Source organism: Hippocampus comes, unplaced genomic scaffold (assembly GCF_001891065.2).
Source record: "Hippocampus comes isolate QL1 unplaced genomic scaffold, H_comes_QL1_v1.1 scaffold22, whole genome shotgun sequence".
Lineage (NCBI taxonomy): Eukaryota > Metazoa > Chordata > Actinopteri > Syngnathiformes > Syngnathidae > Hippocampus > Hippocampus comes.
The window spans coordinates 3,173,330-3,193,570 of NW_017806175.1; the positions used below are offsets into that span (position 1 = coordinate 3,173,330).

At 41.4% G+C, this 20,241-nt stretch overlaps 1 protein-coding gene across 2 annotated transcripts in view; it reads right to left on the reverse strand.

Moving 5' to 3' along the window:
• Positions 1-19,966, reverse strand: part of ncanb (neurocan b) — a 101,565-nt gene extending 81,599 nt beyond the window's left edge. For both annotated transcript variants that reach the window (XM_019897268.1, XM_019897267.1), the window contains exon 1: positions 19,647-19,966. The gene's annotated coding sequence lies outside the window, so the exon portion shown is untranslated. The remainder of the gene's footprint in view (positions 1-19,646) is intronic.
• Positions 19,967-20,241: the final 275 nt, after the last annotated feature.

Here is a 20,241-nt window from a genome sequence, read left to right on the forward strand (position 1 = left end):
TCACATCACCTTAAGGGCCAAAGGTTTCAGAAGCAGTCGATAAACCCGCGGCGTCAAACCAGAGGGCTTTCTCCAGATCAGAAGAATAACAGATGTCTTGACCGGGAGCCATGCGACATGAATTCAGGAAGAAGTCCTACGAAGCTATATCACATTCCAACTGGGCAGTTTGTCAGCCAGTCGTGCATTTTAGACAAAGCCAAAGAGGAAACTGCTCATAGCAAAACTAAAAAGGAAACTTGTCGCCAAAAAGTGCCACAGTAATCCCCCTGGCAGTGAGAAAGCAATATGCAAGCTGACTTTGTGGTATATGACACCCTGGACTGGTCGCCAGTCATTTCCATGAGCACATGTAGACAAATGACCATTCTCACTCACAATCACACACAAGTTCATCCATCATCGCACGGTTTTATATTTTTCTTTTGATTTCCAAGTAAAGGATAGCGATAGATGGATGGCATGGTTAAAATTGCACATTATAATAGGAACTACCCTAAGGAGGAGTACCCAGTTGAATGTGTGTTGTGTGTGCGTGTTTTATTTTTTGACCTCTTTCTAGTACTTCCTCTTTGCCCAATGATTTTATATTTGTCATTAAATAATCTGTGAGTGGCGCGCATGAGTGTGTGAGGCTTCAGTAAAGCCCAGCGCCGGCGTAATCTGCCACTGTGATGTGCCGCTAAATCAATCTGCATCTCATCACAATCCAAAGAGAAACCTACGACTGGAGGGCCAAGTCACCAGCGGGATGAAGATGGACCGGTGTTGGTTTTAAAGAGGAGGTGGGAGGGGGGTTAGAAAATACTTTGCATTTGTTTAGGCCCACTGTGTGATTCCAAAAGCAATTGAAACCTCACAGGAAGACAGAGGTGGGACAAAGTCAGTAGTCACAAATCTTAAAGGGTCCCCTAACCAATTTTTGTTTCATTTATTTGGTTTTTAATCAACTTTGATGTACTTTTATCGAGCTTGCAAGATAATTTGGGAAATTGGGTTGGGAAGCCATTTTCATGAGTCGAAAATGTCTGTTATTTTGAACAGGCCATTTTCGCATTGATACTAAATTTGTAAATCAGCGTTGCCTGGGTTGCTGTTCTTCTTAATTTGAAATGCTAAATAACTCTGATTGGGAGTTGCTGCTATGTGAGCATCTTGTGTACTCAACACCTATATTATGATCTAGTGCTCAGTATTTGCACATGCTTTCAGCAATTTTCTTCAAGTATGTATAATGTGTTCAGAAACAAATTTATGAATTCACTTGAAAGGAAATTTAAAAGGGGGCATAAAGTGCATCAAGGTGGGTGAGAAAGTGAGACGTGGTGGTGACCAAACACCCAGCGGGAGGAATCGACATGTGAGGATGAATGACGAGGAAAGAAATCAAACGGAGAAACCACCAAGAAAAGAAATGCCCAAGGGGGTAAAGCGGGGAGGGGGAATAGAAAGCAGCATCAAGAGAGCGGCACCTGCTTTCTTGTGATTTCTGTTTATTAAATATTCCCATTTGAGCGGGGTGCACACATACTTTTTTTCCGCTTGTGATCAAAGTTTATAGAAGGCCTAACTAATTATTGGACATCTCTGATTGGTTTTTCTCACTGATTATCCCATCGTGCAGGGAGTACTAAGAGCGACTTTTTCACTTGACTTTGCGATTGGAACGTGAAACGGAAGGAACAGTTAGTACACAAGGCCTGACTGCTACGTTAGCTTAGCTAACTGACAGATTAGCTGCCATGTGCTTGTCACGTGGGGATCATAAGGTTACCATGTTAAAAGTCAGATTTGGCTTTAACGTTTTACTTTATACACGTGGTTGATTTCATTCTATACCCGATAATGGAGCCAAGCTCTTCTTTCCTGGCTTGTTTGTTTCTGCAGTGCACACCAAACATGCGTCCTTGCTCTGAGACACAGCGGGATACTCCCCCGGGGTGTATCGATTCTCGGGCACTCTCATTTGGGAGAAACACAATTTATGAGACCTGCCAGGGCCCAGGTTTATTTACTTATTCACCTAGTGCCTGCTCTGGGGCCTATATGGGCAAGCCACATCCAAGTAGGACCATTATTTAAGGGTGTGAGTTCACGTGACCTTCATTCAGAGGCTAAATTGATACTCACCAAGAGGGGCCTAAAATCATTGTGTTTGTCAGACTTTGGGTTTGGGTTGTTTTGAAGAAGCCGTCACAAAGCTACCACGCACGGATTGATTTGCGTTTTAACCCCCTGCTGCAAAGAAAATGGTCGTGAAATTGCACCCTGACAACATTTTAGCTCTAAAGTGACAATGGAGATTTCGAGAAGCATCTTCTCATTATGAAAGAAGCCCTTAGATTTGAAATGGGATTTTACTGCTTTTACTTCCATATTGCTATTCTGTTTAAACGGCAGCGACACGGAATCGGGCGATAAAGTCAACCGGGCAACTTTGTGCCATCAGAGGTAGGATCAGAGATGCAAGACAGGTGGAACCAGAATTGTGCAACGCCTGCACTTAAGCAAGGCGTCCGAAAACAACTGAACGGGATCAATGTGAAAAAAATTACATTCACTGACTGAATTAAAAAATGAAATGTGTTTTCAGGGTCAGAAGCTGTTCTGCAAATCACATTTCAATCAGATCCAATTCGTCGCAAATGTTAAAAGGCTTAATCATCGTCAAATCTCATCGGGCTCCGCTTGTAATTTGCTGCTTTCATGTTTCACGAAATGTTGTCTCTTGATTAAATTTGTGGATGGATGAGTATCTCCTCTTAATGGCTTCAAAGCTGTGATTATAGTACTTCATTCATTCATTTTTGCAGGACATAAAATATTGAAGCCTTGGCAGAGGTTGGTGCTGTCTGACGATCGATCATTGCTACATCTGCTGTTTGTTGACTGGTTTGTTTTACACAAAAATGCAAAAACATTCCCATGAATGTTCATGGAGGGGTGGCACGTTTCAATTAGATATCAGAAAAGGTTCACCTTCGGGACTATTTTTTTTTCTTAGCTGCTCTCAGCACCATCATTATGTGTTGGATTGCCAGCAGAATTACACAAAAATTACAGAAAAGAATAAGATGGCAAACCCTTGTTGGGCAGGCAAGAACCCAAATATTGACGCAGGTCCCCCCAAAATGACTTTTGTTACCTCCTCCATGTAATTTAATTTAGGTAAAAATTTGGATTAAAAACAAAGGTAGAGGAATTTTGGAGCCACAAGTGAATGCATGAAAAGTGCCTTGGACTGCTTAAATTGCCACTGGCCACAATGTTACTGTAGTTTACGAAAACTAACGAAATAACTACAACTGAAAAAAAAAATCCATATTTTCCTTCATAAATTAAAATGGACAGACAAAGGGCCTTTTTCTCTTTGATGTGACAAGAGAGCCGACATTCACTCCGACTTTTTACACAGACACAAATTTAGCGCAATATTGCTGCAACTGCTGGTACTTTCACACTGCCGACCCAGCTCGCCACAATTGGATAATTTTAGTCATATTATTATCTTGGTTAATATCGTCCTATACAAAATACATAAAGAAGTTAGAGGCTGCATTTATTTCACCGTTGAACCTTGATGGAGGGCCAAACTCGTGCTCGTCTAGTTTTCCAGTGTTTGAATTACCCTTAAAAACCAACCAGGGTGCTACTAAAGAGACCAAATTACACTTTGTCTCCCACTTCAAAAGTTTACAGCCATTCAATTACGCCTTGGCATCATCGAAGCCTTCTTTTTGCTGCAGTCCGGTCCAACAAGTCTTTCGACTTAAAAAAAAATTAAATAAAATACAGAGGACGTCAATCGATCGCCACAGAGCGCAAACAAATGTGCGCGGCATGTCAGATCAAAGGCGGGGCGTTGTTTTCTGATACGCGTGTGTGATAAGAAGGACCTTAGTCAAGTGTGAAGCAGACCTCGCAGAAGAGCGTCAAACCACCCCCGCAGCTAGCGCCTCACTCCCCTTCCTCCTGCTCCTCCTGATGCTGCCAGCCCCCGGAGGAAGGAAGGAAAACAGAGGCCAGACAACATCAGGCTGCACTTTGATCATCTCTCAGTAATTGACAGCGCTCCAATCCTCGATGCTTGTAGTGTGACACACACGCACGCACGGACACACACACACACACACACACACACACACACACACACACACGAACACACAGAGTCACAGAAGGCCTGATTTACTCAAGCTTTGATGGCAATAAGGGGCGCAAACATATTTGCTCACGCAAGCGGATGTTAAAGTTGACCTGCCCAACACGCCAAATCGCAACATTCATTTGTTATGTTCTTTAAGGAGCATATATGCAAATGAGTTGATTTAGCACCAGCAATGTAATTTATCAAACCTGAGCCGAACAGCGATGGCTGGTTTTTACGTCTTAAATCGCGAGTCAGCAGAGCAGGTGCAAACCAAGTCGCGAAGCAACGGCGGCAAAGTGCAAGGAAAAAAATTTGCAGAAGTTGGCAAGACCTTTTGCACTTGTGTAAATATTTTTGAAACGCCAACAAAAAAGATCCTAACATATCTATTCAGCAGTGTAATTTTTGGTACTGCTGCACAATGGAACCCTTACATTACGAAAAGTCTTTCTATACTTAGATGTCATGTCTTTGTTTAACATAGTTGCTTGTTGTTGCAATACAAGTGTAGCCTATACTACCGGAGACAAATTCCTTGTGTGTTTTACACACTTGGACAATAAAGATGATTCTGATTCTGAACCAAGGAAAGCTGTTGATGGATGAATAGAAGGGTAATGAGTGAAGAAGAAAAAGTTAAGTATTATATCTATGACTGTCCTATCCTCTCCACAATGAAACATTTAACCTGATGGCATACGCTGTCATCAATCATGACCAGTCTTATGGATGAGTCCGTCTGCTATGTGTTAATTGGTTCAAAACAGTGAGTCATTAGCATTGACACAGAGGGCCCGGATATATGACAGGTTAATGGCACTGCGCACCAACAATAAGAGCCATTAGCCTCCGAGATTAGAACAGCAATTGAAGGGATTACGTGCGACCGACCGTAAGTAAGTCACAAAAAAAAAAAAAAAAAAAAAAAACATTCCTTTTAATTTTCTATGTTGAGATTCGTCATTCCACAGTGGGGTGAAATACTAGAAATGCACAATCGCAGCCCATCTCCCCCCCTGCCATAAAGTGCGGCTAATTTGCTTCCAATTAAGCGGCTAAATCACTTTATTACTCCATACTCAAGGCTGGAGTGCCTTAATGTGGTTTTCCATGATGGTCGACGGTGGTGGAAATGAATAAGCACCCACACGGCAGGCTGTAATATTTCCCCGGTCAAGCTTCGGGCTTGCAGGTACTTATCGCTTTCATCAGGTTAACCCTCAAGTGTGTAGCGCTTCACTCAGGCTTTGCTGCATCTATTTTAGGTTTTCATTTTTGATTAATTCCAAGGTATTTAGTGTTAGAAATAATCTCCCTAGATATCCGAGAACTTGGAACCATACAGGGCAATTGTCTAAAATGTCTTGAGAAGCTGAAGAAAGATTTTTTTTTCTCTACATTTTTACATTTTGCTGTTCTGCAGGAGTGCCATCAAGAGGCCTGCAGGGGCATCCAAATCAGGGATCACAACCAAATTAGAGTAAGGGGGGAACTATTCAATCAGTGTGTGATAGTTATAGTGATTAGCATCTATGTGGCAATGTTGTTATCCTCAAAACAAGACCTGTAGACAGATAATGTAACGATATTCACAGGCATGTATTGTTTATCCTCTGCAAAGAACGTGTTCTGCAGAAGCGAGAGAGGAGCTGGGCCTCCAGTACAGTATATACGTATGTCTGTCTTGTACTCCCTGTTGTGTAATGGGCCGTTAGGGCATGCTCTTGTAAACACTACAAATTTTTATTTTTATTTTTGCTCATGAACACTATAAAAATTTACTCATTCGCAACATTGAAAAGCTCTCATATGCACAATTGAAACGCTCACAAAAACGCATTTCATTCATAAGTGTGAAAGCTAATCATGAAATACGTCCCTAACCACCCCTCACGCCCCAGGAGGGTAAAGTGAGCATACCAGAATGAGCAGCACAATTTGCATTGGAGGAGAAAGTATGATAAAAATTGCTTTTGATTCTATTTAATGTGGTTATGAGGCTACTGTATGTACTGTATGTACAAAGTATAATATTATAGTGGGGGTTTTGTTTCTCATTTTTAATGTTGTTTTGTGTGGGAGGCTGGAACGGATTAATGGCATTTCCATTCATTTTATTGCGAAAGAGTACCACTGTATAGTTAAGTGCTCGCTGGGCTGCCACTTCATTAGGTATACCGACCAGCACGTCTTGCACTGGATCTCATTCGACTGAATAAGATCCAGTGCAAGACCTGTGTCGAACATTTTGCCTGAAGCTAGCGCAGTAGGCTACACGCAGAACCTGGAGGTGGCGACGGCGCCGCGCTGAAGAAGGTGCCCGCGTTAATGAATGAGCCAACCTCTTAGTTACATACGTCATCTATAATTAATGACGACCAACATGAAAGCGCAGGCGACTCCCACGCCGTGAGTCACCGCGGATGTAGATAGACGAGCAGGCCGTGAGACGGATGAGCTGGTAGTGTGGGTGTTTTCTCAATCAGCTACAGTGACATCCATGACACTTACTATCTTCTTCGAAGGAAGGGGTGTTACCCAAACCAATTGAACGCAATGAAAGAGTGTTTGTTGACAGGGGAAAAGCAAACACCTGGCATGCCATGCGAATCACGTACGCGGTTCCATCGTAAATCCAATAACAAATGACATTTCTCATCATCCGTCCATTTTCTCGAAGGCTCATACTCATCAGGGTCGTGGGTGCGCCGGAGCCTAGCCAAGCTGACTTTGGGCGAGCGGTGTCCTCAACTCACCTTAACATTGTTCCTTGGCATCAAGACGGTGCCAAACCAATATTTTTATTGGTTTGGCATGAGTACAACAAGAGCTAATAGAGTAGGTTTTTTTCAGGTCTAAATGAGGATTGGTATACAAAAAAATCTGTATACAAGTGAATCTGCGAATAATGAATAGTTTTCTTTATTCCGATATTGTATTTATTTATTATTATATTTACATTTATCTGAGGGGGGAATCTAATGCAAATGTTCCTTTCCGCGCCAGGTTTTAGTCCCTATCCAGGGCCAATAGCTAGGGTTCAGTTCATTTTAATCGGGATTCCAGAATGTAATTGGCGCTTCCTTAATAATGGTTTCTATTCAAGTTAGTTTAAGTAAGACTTCACATTTCACATCAAAAGGCGATAGCATCGCCCTCAATGAAGATAGAAGCAGCCAGCACAAATGAAGAGAAAAGGTTCATTTTAACGGAGGAGGAATCGCTTTGCAGTTGCATGAAGCACAGATGAGTTTTGTCTAATGGGCTAATACATCTCAAACTAATGGACCTTTAAAGGGCTGAGTGAGGCGGTACGCGTGCATCACACCGAAACTACCCCTCCCCCCAAGCCCCACATCCACCCTCACTTCTGAGATCGAGGCAGCCGGAGTGACCTTCGGAAAGGTGCCAGAGAAAAGCAAACAACTCATTTATCCGACCATCAGCGCAAAGAGCAGACGTGGGCAGGGGGCGAGGCAAGCTGGCAGGAGGCCTCCGACATCAGGCTGCTGGCTTAGCGCTCGGACGTGGCGGCATGGGCTTTGCACGCAGGTGGGCCGCTTTAAACACAAAGCACACAAAGGAGTCCATCCTGGTTGGGGGGAGGGACAAGCAGCTAACAATAGAAAGCATCCAATGCAAATTGCGGTGGCACGGCAGACATTTTTCACACCAATTTGGACAAATGTTTCAGCAGCTTGGGGGGGACCAATGAAATATGCTCTATTATTTAAAAAAAAAAGAAGGTGCCTTCTTACATATGCGAACAGTCAAGCCAATAAAACAAAAAACAAAATTATTACTATGATTGAGATGTATCATCACATAAACTTGACATTCTTGCATTGCAGGAATAAAGTAACAAAGTCATATTTATGGAGAATATCATATGACAAGAATAAAGTTGTAATTTTAAAATTTACTTGTGAAGATAAGCCTTTGTTTGCTTTTTAAATTTCAAATTCATTATTTCACAAATTATACTTAATTCTTTATTATAAAGATAACGCCAGAGTGAATAAAACCTTGTATACCTGTCTGTCGGAAAACACAAACAAGCAAAAAAAAAAAAAAAAAAAATCCCCCCCAAAAAATACTACACAAAGGAGTCAAATCCTTTAAGTGCTCACAAAGATGAAGTCTCACAAGATTTGTTGGCATCTGGCGTGATGGATGATGCATCCAGCTGAAACGAGTTGTGAGCCATCCAGCTCTTAATTGCAGTCAAACAATCATGTGGTGCACTTTTCTCATTTACTGTGTAGAAAAATAAATTTGGGGGTCATCTGTATACAAGTGGTTTGAGATATGAACTTGCTGAGCATGTACAGCAGAAAAAGGATGGGCCCTAAGATTGACCCTGGAAGAACACCTCAGCAAAGGGGGAAATATTCTTACTTAATAACCACCAAAAAAGATGTACTTGACAGATTGGCTGGTTATAATCATACCTTTCCCTCTTGCCATAACAGGTAAACTTCGCAAATCCAAACCTAATTACTAAATGCAGTTTGTTGGCCTACAAATTGGGTACAATGAAGTTGAGTCTATCAATGATCCACTGAGAATCTCCACTATCCACATGAAATCCACTTTCAGCTGCACTGCTGCTGCCTCAGCATTATAAGTGTGTGTAAAGCTTTAAATCTATACCTTCTAAAGCAGTGAACTAAAAGGTAGGTGGTTAGGAGACCCCCCCCCCCCGCCTCCATCTCTAATAAACCGCCAGGGAGCTTTTAAAAAAACAGAGTGAAGTGCAGTACAGCGTGGAGCATCCCTTTCTCAACTTCCTCTGGGAGCACTTGAAGCACACATGGCTTAACTGCTAACATATAGTAACTTGACCTTACAGCAGGGCATAGTAAATTACTGTACTGTACTTCACACAACCACTGCATAGTGGAGGTAGCCTTTACATTCTTTGCCATTTGTTTTGTACTACAGCAAGGCACAAAAGCAACAAAAGAATTCTGAAAGCGGTGAGACCTGTAATATTTGTTGGGTTTTTTTCCCTACAGATGATTCATTAAAATGTATTTATTTGCTTTTATAATTGTTTTAACTCATTAAACAATCGGTTAACTGATTATTGTAAATAACAAAAGTTGGCAAAATGTGGGTAAACTAATCAATTTTATATTCACATTTAAGACTGTCAAGGCACTTAATGCATTTGATAATTCATCAACTAATTCCAACGATATGAATTTCAAATGTAAATTTAAAAATGGATTGAAGCATTGAATTATCACTTTGTTTTTCAAAATAAACTATTTAACTATTTTTGATCCACATTTTATCATATTTTTTTAAACCTCATTCATAAATTACTGGCCCATGTTTCTGCTGTTAAAATCCAACATTGTCCCCATTTGGCTCATATGATCACAACATCACAACAAATTACAACCGATCTGATGAGATTGGACAGAGGCGATTTCATCCACAGGTGCATATGAAATTGTCAATATGGTTAAGTATTATTGTAAAACACAATGGTACTGTATGTACTGTATTTTTGTGACTTGGCGGGGATTAACTGGCTTGCTTTCTTAAAACCAGGAAATGAGAGTAAGCAGTGAAGTTCTGCCGCATCACTTGAAAAAAATCTGCTACATCTGTCGGCTATTAAGATGACAGTGACGTCATGAAAGGTCTGGGGAACGGTTACAGCGTCACCGCCCGAGTTGCAAACCCTGCATGTTGCCACTGTATTTTTCCTGATTGAATCAAAAACATAATCCTTGAATCCAAATGGAATCATCTTTGGAGCTCCCTCCGTGATACAAGTTCGCCAAGGTGGCCTCTGCACTCTAAAACTAAAAACTTATCTTTGAAAAAACAAACACCACCTATATAATATTGAAAACGCAGATTTTTAATGTAAGCAGTATGACTTATAAAGTCATGTCGTATAGGTCAAAGTCAAGTTGAGTCTTATGAATACCAAGTCAAAGTCAAGTCCTTCATAAGTTTTAACCAATGAAGTTGCAAGTCCTAAAATTGGCGACTCAAGTCCGGCTTCAGACAAGTCATGTGACTCGAGTCCCACGCTGCCACTGTGGTGCCCTGGCAAAGTTCAATGACATGAATATTAGTTAAAAAGGAAGCCCCCAAAAAAATAAACAAAGGCACAAAATTTAAGTCCAGGCCTTGGGGAAGGTAAATACATTGAAGCACACATGTCTTCTCGCACTTCATCTTTAGTGCGCGCTAGCTCCAGCTTCCTGCCAGCTGAGCGTGTAGCATTGACATGAGCAGGAGAAAAATGAGTCGCAGCTCATCTTTTTGGCGTCTCGCTCTAATTCCCGCCACTCTGTCAAAACGATGAAGGTCACGCTAAGATGGGGCCCAATTAAGACGGGGCCTCAAATGTTCTGCCTGTAGCCTTGTCTTTCCCCTTGTTACATGTGTGTTTGTCGATGCGGGACATGAAGGATTGCTTTTGCATGCTTTTTACTCGACAGTATGAAGGAATAAAGCACATGGGGGCAGGCGACAGATGTCCCGGCCCTACGATGACAGCGGAGTCCATCACTGAACCGCAGACCTCATTTCATTGAGCTGATGGGACGTTATTGTAGACGCCACATAAGGAGAGTGACGCACACATCAGGGTGTGCTCTCCCTGGCTCGCATCAATCCATCACACTAAGCAATCTCGAAGCAATGTGAGCTCACATATGGATACTGTGGGGGGGGGGGGGGAAGAGTGATTCTGTCGGCAAAGGGTGGAAGGTTTTAGCTGTGTGCATTAATGAGTGAGACAACGGTAATCCCCTGCATATTCATGCTTTGCTATTCCTGATTTCACCAATTCGTGTTTTCTGTACTCGCTCTGAAGCACCCAAAGACACCACCAAAATCCCATCTCAGGAGGAATAAGTGTAAAGGAAGGAAGTATGTTGACGTGATACGTCTCAACTGAGAGACAAGCTTGGTATGTTGGAAAGGTACTAAATATAATAAAATGATCTACAGAAATGCACGGGAAATCGCTTGACTTGTTAGGGAAACCCGAAGTGGCAATTTTCCTGATTCATTAGCCTTTCTAGGGACTTGTCCATTTTGCGTTAGCATTAAGCTAGCGGGTGTTAAGGCAAGGTAATGTGGTTGTTTTACATACACAACATAACAAATCAATGACCGTTATGGCTCAAAAAAGTCGGGTCACTCATATCTCAAAACACCACTGTATGTGTTTTTCGAATGACGTACAAATTCGGGTATGTTGGATGAGAACTCCCACCATACACCATTGATCCCCTGTATCACCATCCAGGGATCATTATTCTTCCCATTTTCCCATTTTGCAACGGCTTTGTGAGCCAAATATCACTGAAGAGGCCCAAGAGCTTGTTGAGGGCTCCAGAAACTTGAGAATTATTACCAGGATGCTAATTATAGCTGAACACAAGACGACATCCATGTGATTCAACTCTACAAGGAGGTAAAAAAAAAAAAAAAAAAGGCCCAAGTCGGACATAAACAGATGTTTTGGAACAAAATTGTCTTTTGCATTTCTGAATTTCCTTTCATTACACTGTGACAGTTAATTATAGAAGTGGTAAACCGTCCCTGCGGTTCATTTGGAAATTGCTGGAGGAAAACAGAAGTCTAATCGTGATCAGAAAGTAAATTTTCCCCCAAAAGAATGCTCATTGTTCATGTTTTCTTTTCGGAATAGGTGACCTTCGTATTCAGCAGAGTCAATGGCGGTGGGGGTGTTTCCTCATTTGGAAAGCAAGCGGTTCCACGTCTTGCCTGGCATTGACAAAACTATTTAAAGGCCATTTGAATGGAAATAAGCCTTTCAAAATGCAATTTTCTTGTGAATGCCGTGAAAGGCAAAAACAAAGTATGTGTTTTTCGAATGACGTACAAATTCGGGTATGTTGGATGAGAACTCCCACCATACACCATTGATCCCCTGTATCACCATCCAGGGATCATTATTCTTCCCATTTTCCCATTTTGCAACGGCTTTGTGAGCCAAATATCACTGAAGAGGCCCAAGAGCTTGTTGAGGGCTCCAGAAACTTGAGAATTATTACCAGGATGCTAATTATAGCTGAACACAAGACGACATCCATGTGATTCAACTCTACAAGGAGGTAAAAAAAAAAAAAAAAAAGGCCCAAGTCGGACATAAACAGATGTTTTGGAACAAAATTGTCTTTTGCATTTCTGAATTTCCTTTCATTACACTGTGACAGTTAATTATAGAAGTGGTAAACCGTCCCTGCGGTTCATTTGGAAATTGCTGGAGGAAAACAGAAGTCTAATCGTGATCAGAAAGTAAATTTTCCCCCAAAAGAATGCTCATTGTTCATGTTTTCTTTTCGGAATAGGTGACCTTCGTATTCAGCAGAGTCAATGGCGGTGGGGGTGTTTCCTCATTTGGAAAGCAAGCGGTTCCACGTCTTGCCTGGCATTGACAAAACTATTTAAAGGCCATTTGAATGGAAATAAGCCTTTCAAAATGCAATTTTCTTGTGAATGCCGTGAAAGGCAAAAACAAAGTCCGCCCGAATAACTTGGAGCCTCAACGAAGTAATGTCAGGTGCAGCTCAACTTCGCGCTTGCGTATCACTTGGCTGCAGATTTGGCAGTGCAGTTGGCTCTATTGGCAGGACATTTAACTGGCCTTCAGCCTTACAAATCTCCATTTTGAGATCTGTTTGGCATATTGGATGAAAAACAAGAGCAACAAGCAATCAAATTTGCTGTAAAACATATTTCACTGCTGTTGATCGTAAAAGAGGCACGAAAGATGGTAGGAGAAACACATTGCCCCCAAAGTTTTGGGCTTAATGCCAATTCCTTTTGTTGTGTTATTTTACAAAGTACCGTATTTTCCGCACCATAAGGCGCTTCCGAGTATAAGGCGCACTTTCAATGAAATTCCTGCTTTAAAACTGTTTTCATACAGAGGGCCACATTACAAGGCGCGTAGAAGAGAAGCTACAATAATGGCTGCAGTTGCGCTATGTATCCACTAGGTGAAGATACGCTAAAGGGAATACAATACAATACAGCTTTAGTTATGTAGAGCTCTCACAACCGCTGCAGCTGTAACAAAGCACTTTACAGAACATTTAAAATACTACATCCAAGAAATCAGAATATTGATCCACACGTGGCTCCCTCAGGATGTAGCATGAAGCACGACACGAAGTTGATAAAAACACAGGGTTTATTCCTTGGCAACTCGTAAGAACTGGTCACAGACACAGACATGAAACATCTAAATACAAATTACAAAACAACGAATGAAAGACAAAAGCTATGAAGACAATAGATTCAACAAAAAGGCACACAAACCTCGTGGGCTCACATCCACAAGGGGCTAAATATCCTTCGAAGTCTTGCTTGTCTCCTCCTTCCTAGTCAGTAGTTAACTATGCGTTTGGTGTTATCTTTGTTTCATAATGGCTGCGCAGAGCTCACAAATTAGTTGTCTGTTTGAGTGTGTGTTGGCGAATGCACATGTCAATTAGTGGCTTTGTACCACTTTATTTTTATTTCCATTATTTCCTACAGGGAAAATGGGAGTGGGTTCAAATGTTGGAGATTCTACAATTTTCATAATTTGCCCTCGAGTGAACCCACTAACCTTAAGCCTAATTGCATCCCAAATCGTTTTTCAATGCAAAATGAATCATTTCTTTCGCGTTGCATGCCTATGGTGGATCCGCACAGAGACACAAGTCAATCACGTTGCGGAGTGCATTGCTGCTTTTCATCCGCCATCCTACAAACTCAGTGGGGGGGAAAGGGCATTATTGTCGTTGAAATTCTGAAAGCAAAGGTTGTGTAATGTCCATTAAAGAGTAGCAGAGGCTACCTTAAGGTTACTGAGCTGTGAGACATCAAGATTTACGGCCTATCCAAAGCTGCCATCTATGTATTGAATGTGCATCAGCACTTTGCTTCTGACTTTGACAGACAAGTTAATTGACCTAATGGGCGAATTCCTTCGACTGTCTCTCGGTGCCAGTGAAGGAGACACAAAGACAAAGACGGCTTTTTTTTTTTTTTTTTTTAATCTTTGATTCATTCCAGGGGCATTACAGGTTGATGTATGCCGTCACAGTTAATGAAAAGCCTGGTATGGCAGTTTTGAATTTACATTTATATAACTGTATTTCAACCTCTGATCCTAAACATGGAAATACTGCTTTCATTAGTCAGAAAGTCCAACAAAGTAGAAATCAATTAAAAATAAAGCAAGCAAATGCAATGGGATGTGAGATTCAGCGTGAGCAGGATTTCAAAGAAATTATATTCTTCTAGTCTCTATAATCTTTTCCTCCCTGCATATTATTGCTTTTGGCAACAAGGGTGCTTCACACCTGGTTGGCCAATCGTGGGCTTTCTCTGGTCCAAATCAGTTTATGGCTTGTAAACAATGTCCATGTGCCTCCCTCGTTCGGGTCATGATCGCACAATAAAAAATTCACGCACACTAAAATGCACAACAAACCAGGTGCTTTCACTCTCTTCTTTAACTCGGTATAAGAATACAAATGGGAAGGTTGGATCAGGAGTGACAAATAAATTAAATACATGCCAAATGGATCAAAATAGTTTTTTGTTTATAACGTGGATTTTTAAAAGATATGAACAGCACACCAGCAAATAGGCGAGTGCGCTTCAAAAGACTTTTGCAAAACTTAACATGGTAAAAAATAGTGACCATCTATGAGGATGCTAATTGCTAAAATGCTAAACCTAAGACATCCTTTAACTCAGCCAAATAATCCATTTACACGCGACCTTTCACTTATTGATGTACTCACTTTTGTTTGTGTTCAGGTAATTTGACGGGAAAGTAGATTGACACTGTTTTTTTGAACATTACACTGAGAATTTCACATTTGAGCTCAGAGTAATATCTTCAGTGTTGCCCCGTAGTGAAATATAATAAAATATTTACAAAAATGTGAAAGGTGTGCTCACATTTGTGAGACGCTGAAATTGTGTTGAGGAACCATTGATTTGCTCTGTTTACACCTGTCCAACAAAACTAGAGTTCAATTCTAATGAAAAAAAGTGGTGCTAGTCTGACATAACTATCAGTATGATACATAGCCCAACTGTGTGAAAGTAGTCAGATAATATTGCTTCCGGTAATTCACCCTTTCAGGGACAGCGGTTACTACAGTGGACATCTTATCATGTTATCAGGTTACAGGGTGCATGAAAGGTTTTTTTTTTTTTTTTTTGTAAGATTACCTCACACGGAATGGGAAGACAGAAAAAAGAGCAGTCATAATTAACATGAACTAAGCAGCTCAGTATTGTTTGCATCTCCTGTGGAGTTACTTCAAAACATATTCAGTCGCCGAAACAAACCAAGAAAGGAGCATAGCGCCCCCAACAAAGAAAAAAAACAAAACAGCAGCAGGATACCGGACAGCTGAATAGGAATACAAAGTACAACACCAAGCCCCCGTCCATTGTCTGGCCCCTCCAATCACTGCTTGACTTTCATTAATTCAGCACACAAAACAGTTACCAGATGTCATTATTTATTTAGAGTATTTAATAGGCAAAATGCTTCCTTTGAATAATACATTTATAGGGTGGCTTTCGGGGTGGCGCGCGCGTGCGTTTGTGTGTGTGTGTGTGTGTGTGTGTGTGTGTGTGTGTGTGTGTGTGTGTGTGTGTGTGTGTGTGTGTGCGTGGAGGGGGCTCGCTTGATGAATATTCACATGCTGTAAAGGATGGAGGTGGGGAGGATATTTGGCTCAGCTGCACCACTCGTTCACTCGGCTCTTTTGGCGACGGCAGGATCAATATGGCCCGAGCCACGCGTGCACCGCACCATTGGACTCGCTAAAGCCGCTCCGAGCCAGTTAGGCTCGTCTCCCTCTGCTGGGAGAGGGGCTGGACACTGAGCTGTCAATCAAGCGGATGGATAGACAGCGTTTTGATTACGCCAATAAGATGGCCACGAGGTGATGAGTGGGGGGATATTTGTACGGCATTCAACACAGGACCCCCTCATCAGCAATTCCAATTCAACATGAACATCTTCGGGGTTGCAATTTGGTTGGGATTTTATACTTTTAATTATGGGAAGCTTTTCTTATGTTTGTATGGTAATTTACATATTGATGATGAGAAACAATGCAAACTTCACGAACCACACCCTTTGTTTGATGATGTGTAGAAATTTGATGGGGGGGCTTGTCAGATGACTGAGTTTTTCGCTCAGTATTATTGCATGATCTATGTGTGGCCACTGTCTTAATAAAAACTCAATAAAAATAACTTTTATATTATTTTATTTTATTTAGCGGCCAAGAAAATTTGACGTAATAGCGATTCGACCTGTACATGAAAATCTTTTCAAATCAGGTCGCAATTTGTCGTGATTTGTTGTTAGATTTGATGTGACAAAATCTGTCTGTAACTATTTGATGATGGAAAGGTGTTCTGTAAAGAAAAGATTGCATTGTATTTGTGTGGCAATCCACCTAAAGATAATGTCACTGAATTGTCAGAAATTCAAATACAACATGAACATATTAGGTGTTCAGATATGCTGTGAAAATTCATGATCAGTATAATCAACGTTTGCTTGTTGTTGCTCTTGTTCCACTTGATGTATTCGGATCTTGGCCATTTATTACCCACAATCGGCATTGTAACACCAAGATATCTTGTGCGAGGTCTTCCATAATGTAAACAGCTCCACAATGACACAGAGTGGCCTCCTTTGTTGGATTTCAGCAAACTTTACTTACTTACTTTAGCTTCAGCTTTGGTAAAAATTGTTCTATTCGCACTTTCCCATTGCGGATTCAAAAAAAAAAAAAATCTCTTCAATTTCCACTCACGTGCTTACCTGTGACTCAAGTGTAAAATCGAATCCCCCCTTGTCTGTGTCCGGATTGCGCTTCGCTCAGCCAGGCAGAACGTGGCAACATTGAAGAAAAAGGTGACAGCTGCAACCTCAACAGAAGAGTAGATCACAATGCTAGACAGACTCAAGAAGAGGACGGAAAGGAAAGAAGAACAAGTCCTCTTGGGGTGTCGCGACGACACCAAATTCGGCGATTACTCATCCGGAAAATATCGAAACGTTGGGGACCGGATGACACAAAGGAACAAATCTCGGGAAAACAATGACATAAAGAATAGAGCTTGTGATCCGCAACATGAATTGTTGCGCGACCAACTACAATAAATATGCATGAGGGCCGAAGAAGCAGGAGGCAATGATAGCAATGGGTCACTGTCACACAAAGGCCCCGCACATGGCCGCTCAAGCGGACACAATTCAAATGAAGTCCTGAGCAATGAGCCAGCTGATCTGGAGATACAGGCTTTGGTCATGAAGAAGGACACCGGGCAGGTACATTTCAAAACGTCACAACCCAAGAAGAAGGAAGGAATTCATCTTCGGTAGCAAACAAACACGCAAAAATGTTCAATATTTATATTATTAAAAAAAAAGATGAAGCATTACCAACATGACTTGTTTGATAAAATAACTTATTGTGGATAATTAAAATTTTTTTAGCAGCAATTAGGCACTTATGACACATAGAACGTAGTTAGCAGAGCAGTGTGTGACTTGCCCAAACTACATAGATCCAGTCCATAAAATGGTTTAAAATAGAAATGAAAATGAAAAAAAGTCATTTCTGTTTTTTGTAAGCTTTGTGTGTGTGTGTGTGTGTGTGTGTGTGTGTGTGTGTGCGTGTGTTCGCGCGTGTGCGTGTGTGTGTGTGTGTGGGTGTGTGTGTGGGTGTGTGTGTGTGTGTGTGTGTAAGGGGGAGGGGTCTCTACACTACGCTGGTAATGGTGGTGGGTGGAGGTGTGGTTGTTTTTAACTCATATAAAGCACTTATTTAATTTTGGGATGAAAAATGCAATATAAATTATAAATTTAAATTTTGATTGGTTGGTTGAGTGAGTGATTGATTGATTGATCGCTTGGTTGATTGATATAGTGATCAATCGATCAGTCGATTGATTGATTGATTGATTGATTGATTGATTGATTGATTGATTGATTGATTGATTGATTGATTGATTGAAGGAAATATATTTGAAGAAACTTATCATTGTACTAGTGTGTGTGTAAATCTTTGTTCCACTAACAATAAGACCACAGAGTTAGAGTACTCTGCTATGTTTTAATGATGACTGAGTTGAGGACACTTGGGGCACGTTATAGTGATACTGAAACAGGCAGAGAGAAAATTAAACAGCTGTGTGATCATTTTTATGGGTTTGTGATGTTATGGAAAACAAAATGTTCCCCCCGTGACAATAACCGCAGGACCAGAAATTAGATTTCGATCCCTCTGTGCATCCGTAGTACGCAAAGAAGCAATGCGATCAGAGAGTCAACATGGCAAAGTTTTGGAAGGTTCGTCTTCTTCAGGGTGTGGGTGAGATGGAGCCAATCAAGCTGATTTTAGGCGAGAAGCGGCATGCGCCCTTGACTGGTCGCCAATCAAAGAGAGGCACAGAGGTTCACTCTCACATTGCAACCTCAATGAATTCATGTTTTCAGAAGGTGGGAGGAAGCACCTAAATAAAACACACATAAGCACGCAGACCCAGCTCCACACTTGAGGGGCTTGAGCTGAGATTCGAACATTGAACCTCAGAACTGTGAGCAAGACATGCTAACCGCAAGCACAAAATACCTCACTTCATAAATTCAGCAATGCATGACCACTGTTGCTAAGAACAAACAGCTCTGTCACATCATGGCTGCCCCGTATTGAAGTACTTATTTTGAAGACATTTTGAAGTTGGGATGCTTCGGATAAGCCAAGACATATGGAGGCAAAAGTTGGGAAAAAGTGAAACACTGAAAAATGGGAATGTTGGGAATGCGACTATCAAATGTAGGGTGAATGAGCTCAACATTTCGAAGTTGGCCTGATTTGAATAATTGAATAAGGAGAGGAATATGGAAGCAGGAGATCAATTTGGGAAATAGATACTTTCATTCTCGATGGGGGAGGTTTTCATTTAATTTCAATATTGAGAACTGGGGAATAACTGATAAATTAAAAAAATACAGACGTATGAACGAGCTGGGTATTGACGTTGGAATGATTTGAATGAGAGAAATGTGGAAAGATTCGGCACAAAAATTGTCACAATAATGATCATCACAAAATCGGTTTTCGTTTGGGGAATTTTGTTTCTGAAAATGTGAAAAGTGACTTTCCACCATGTCTTGAATGAGCTGAACAGTTAAAGTTGGATGACGAAATAAGTGGAGAAATGTGCCGTTTGGGTATTGCAATGTTGAAGTTTTAGATGGACTAAAAAGTGCTGTAATAATAAGAAGAAATCATTGGTGCAGCATAACACTGTATGTCTAAATGATCTTCACCCAATTATTCTATGTACAATATATCCTGTGCATCCTTGACTGTATACATTTTTTTCTTTCCACATCTCCAAGTGCAGCCAAAAGTCAGCATGCTTGAGAATATCTCAGCATTCGAGGCAAACTCACCTTCCGGCAGAGGTGAGGTCCGGTCCAGAGGAATGCAGTGCGATGCTCGCGCAGCCTTCCCGGAGCCTTAGGATGTGATGCAAGTGGTAGAGAGCCACAGGGCATCCAAAAAAAAAAAAAAAAAAAGTCGATAAAAACGTGTGTGGAAAAGAAAACACAGGCACACTCGCTGTTGGTCTTTATCCGTGAAAGAGGAGCGGCATCCGTGCGTGACTCCTGGAGGAGGAGGAGGAGAAAAGGAGGAGGAGTGAGTGAGTGGACGGTGGTGATGAGGAGCTCCGGAGCGGTGCTCACCTCTCCGGCAGCTGAGCGCAACTGAACAAAAGAGCGAGCTGCAGTATTCTAATGAGCGTTAGCGGCAGCAGGAAGAGGAGGAGCAGGCTGAGGAGATGGGGCGGCGTAGGGGTTCTTACAAGAAAAGGGGAGGAGGGGGTTATAGATCACAAGTTACTGCATGAAAGCTCGAATCATACAATTTGGACAATTCTTCCAGTTTCTTTGTTATGTCTTGTACTAGTGCAATTTGTTTGCCTGCTGTAATTTATGTGCGGTGGTGCCTCGACTCATGAGTTTAATTTGTTCCATGGCCACACTC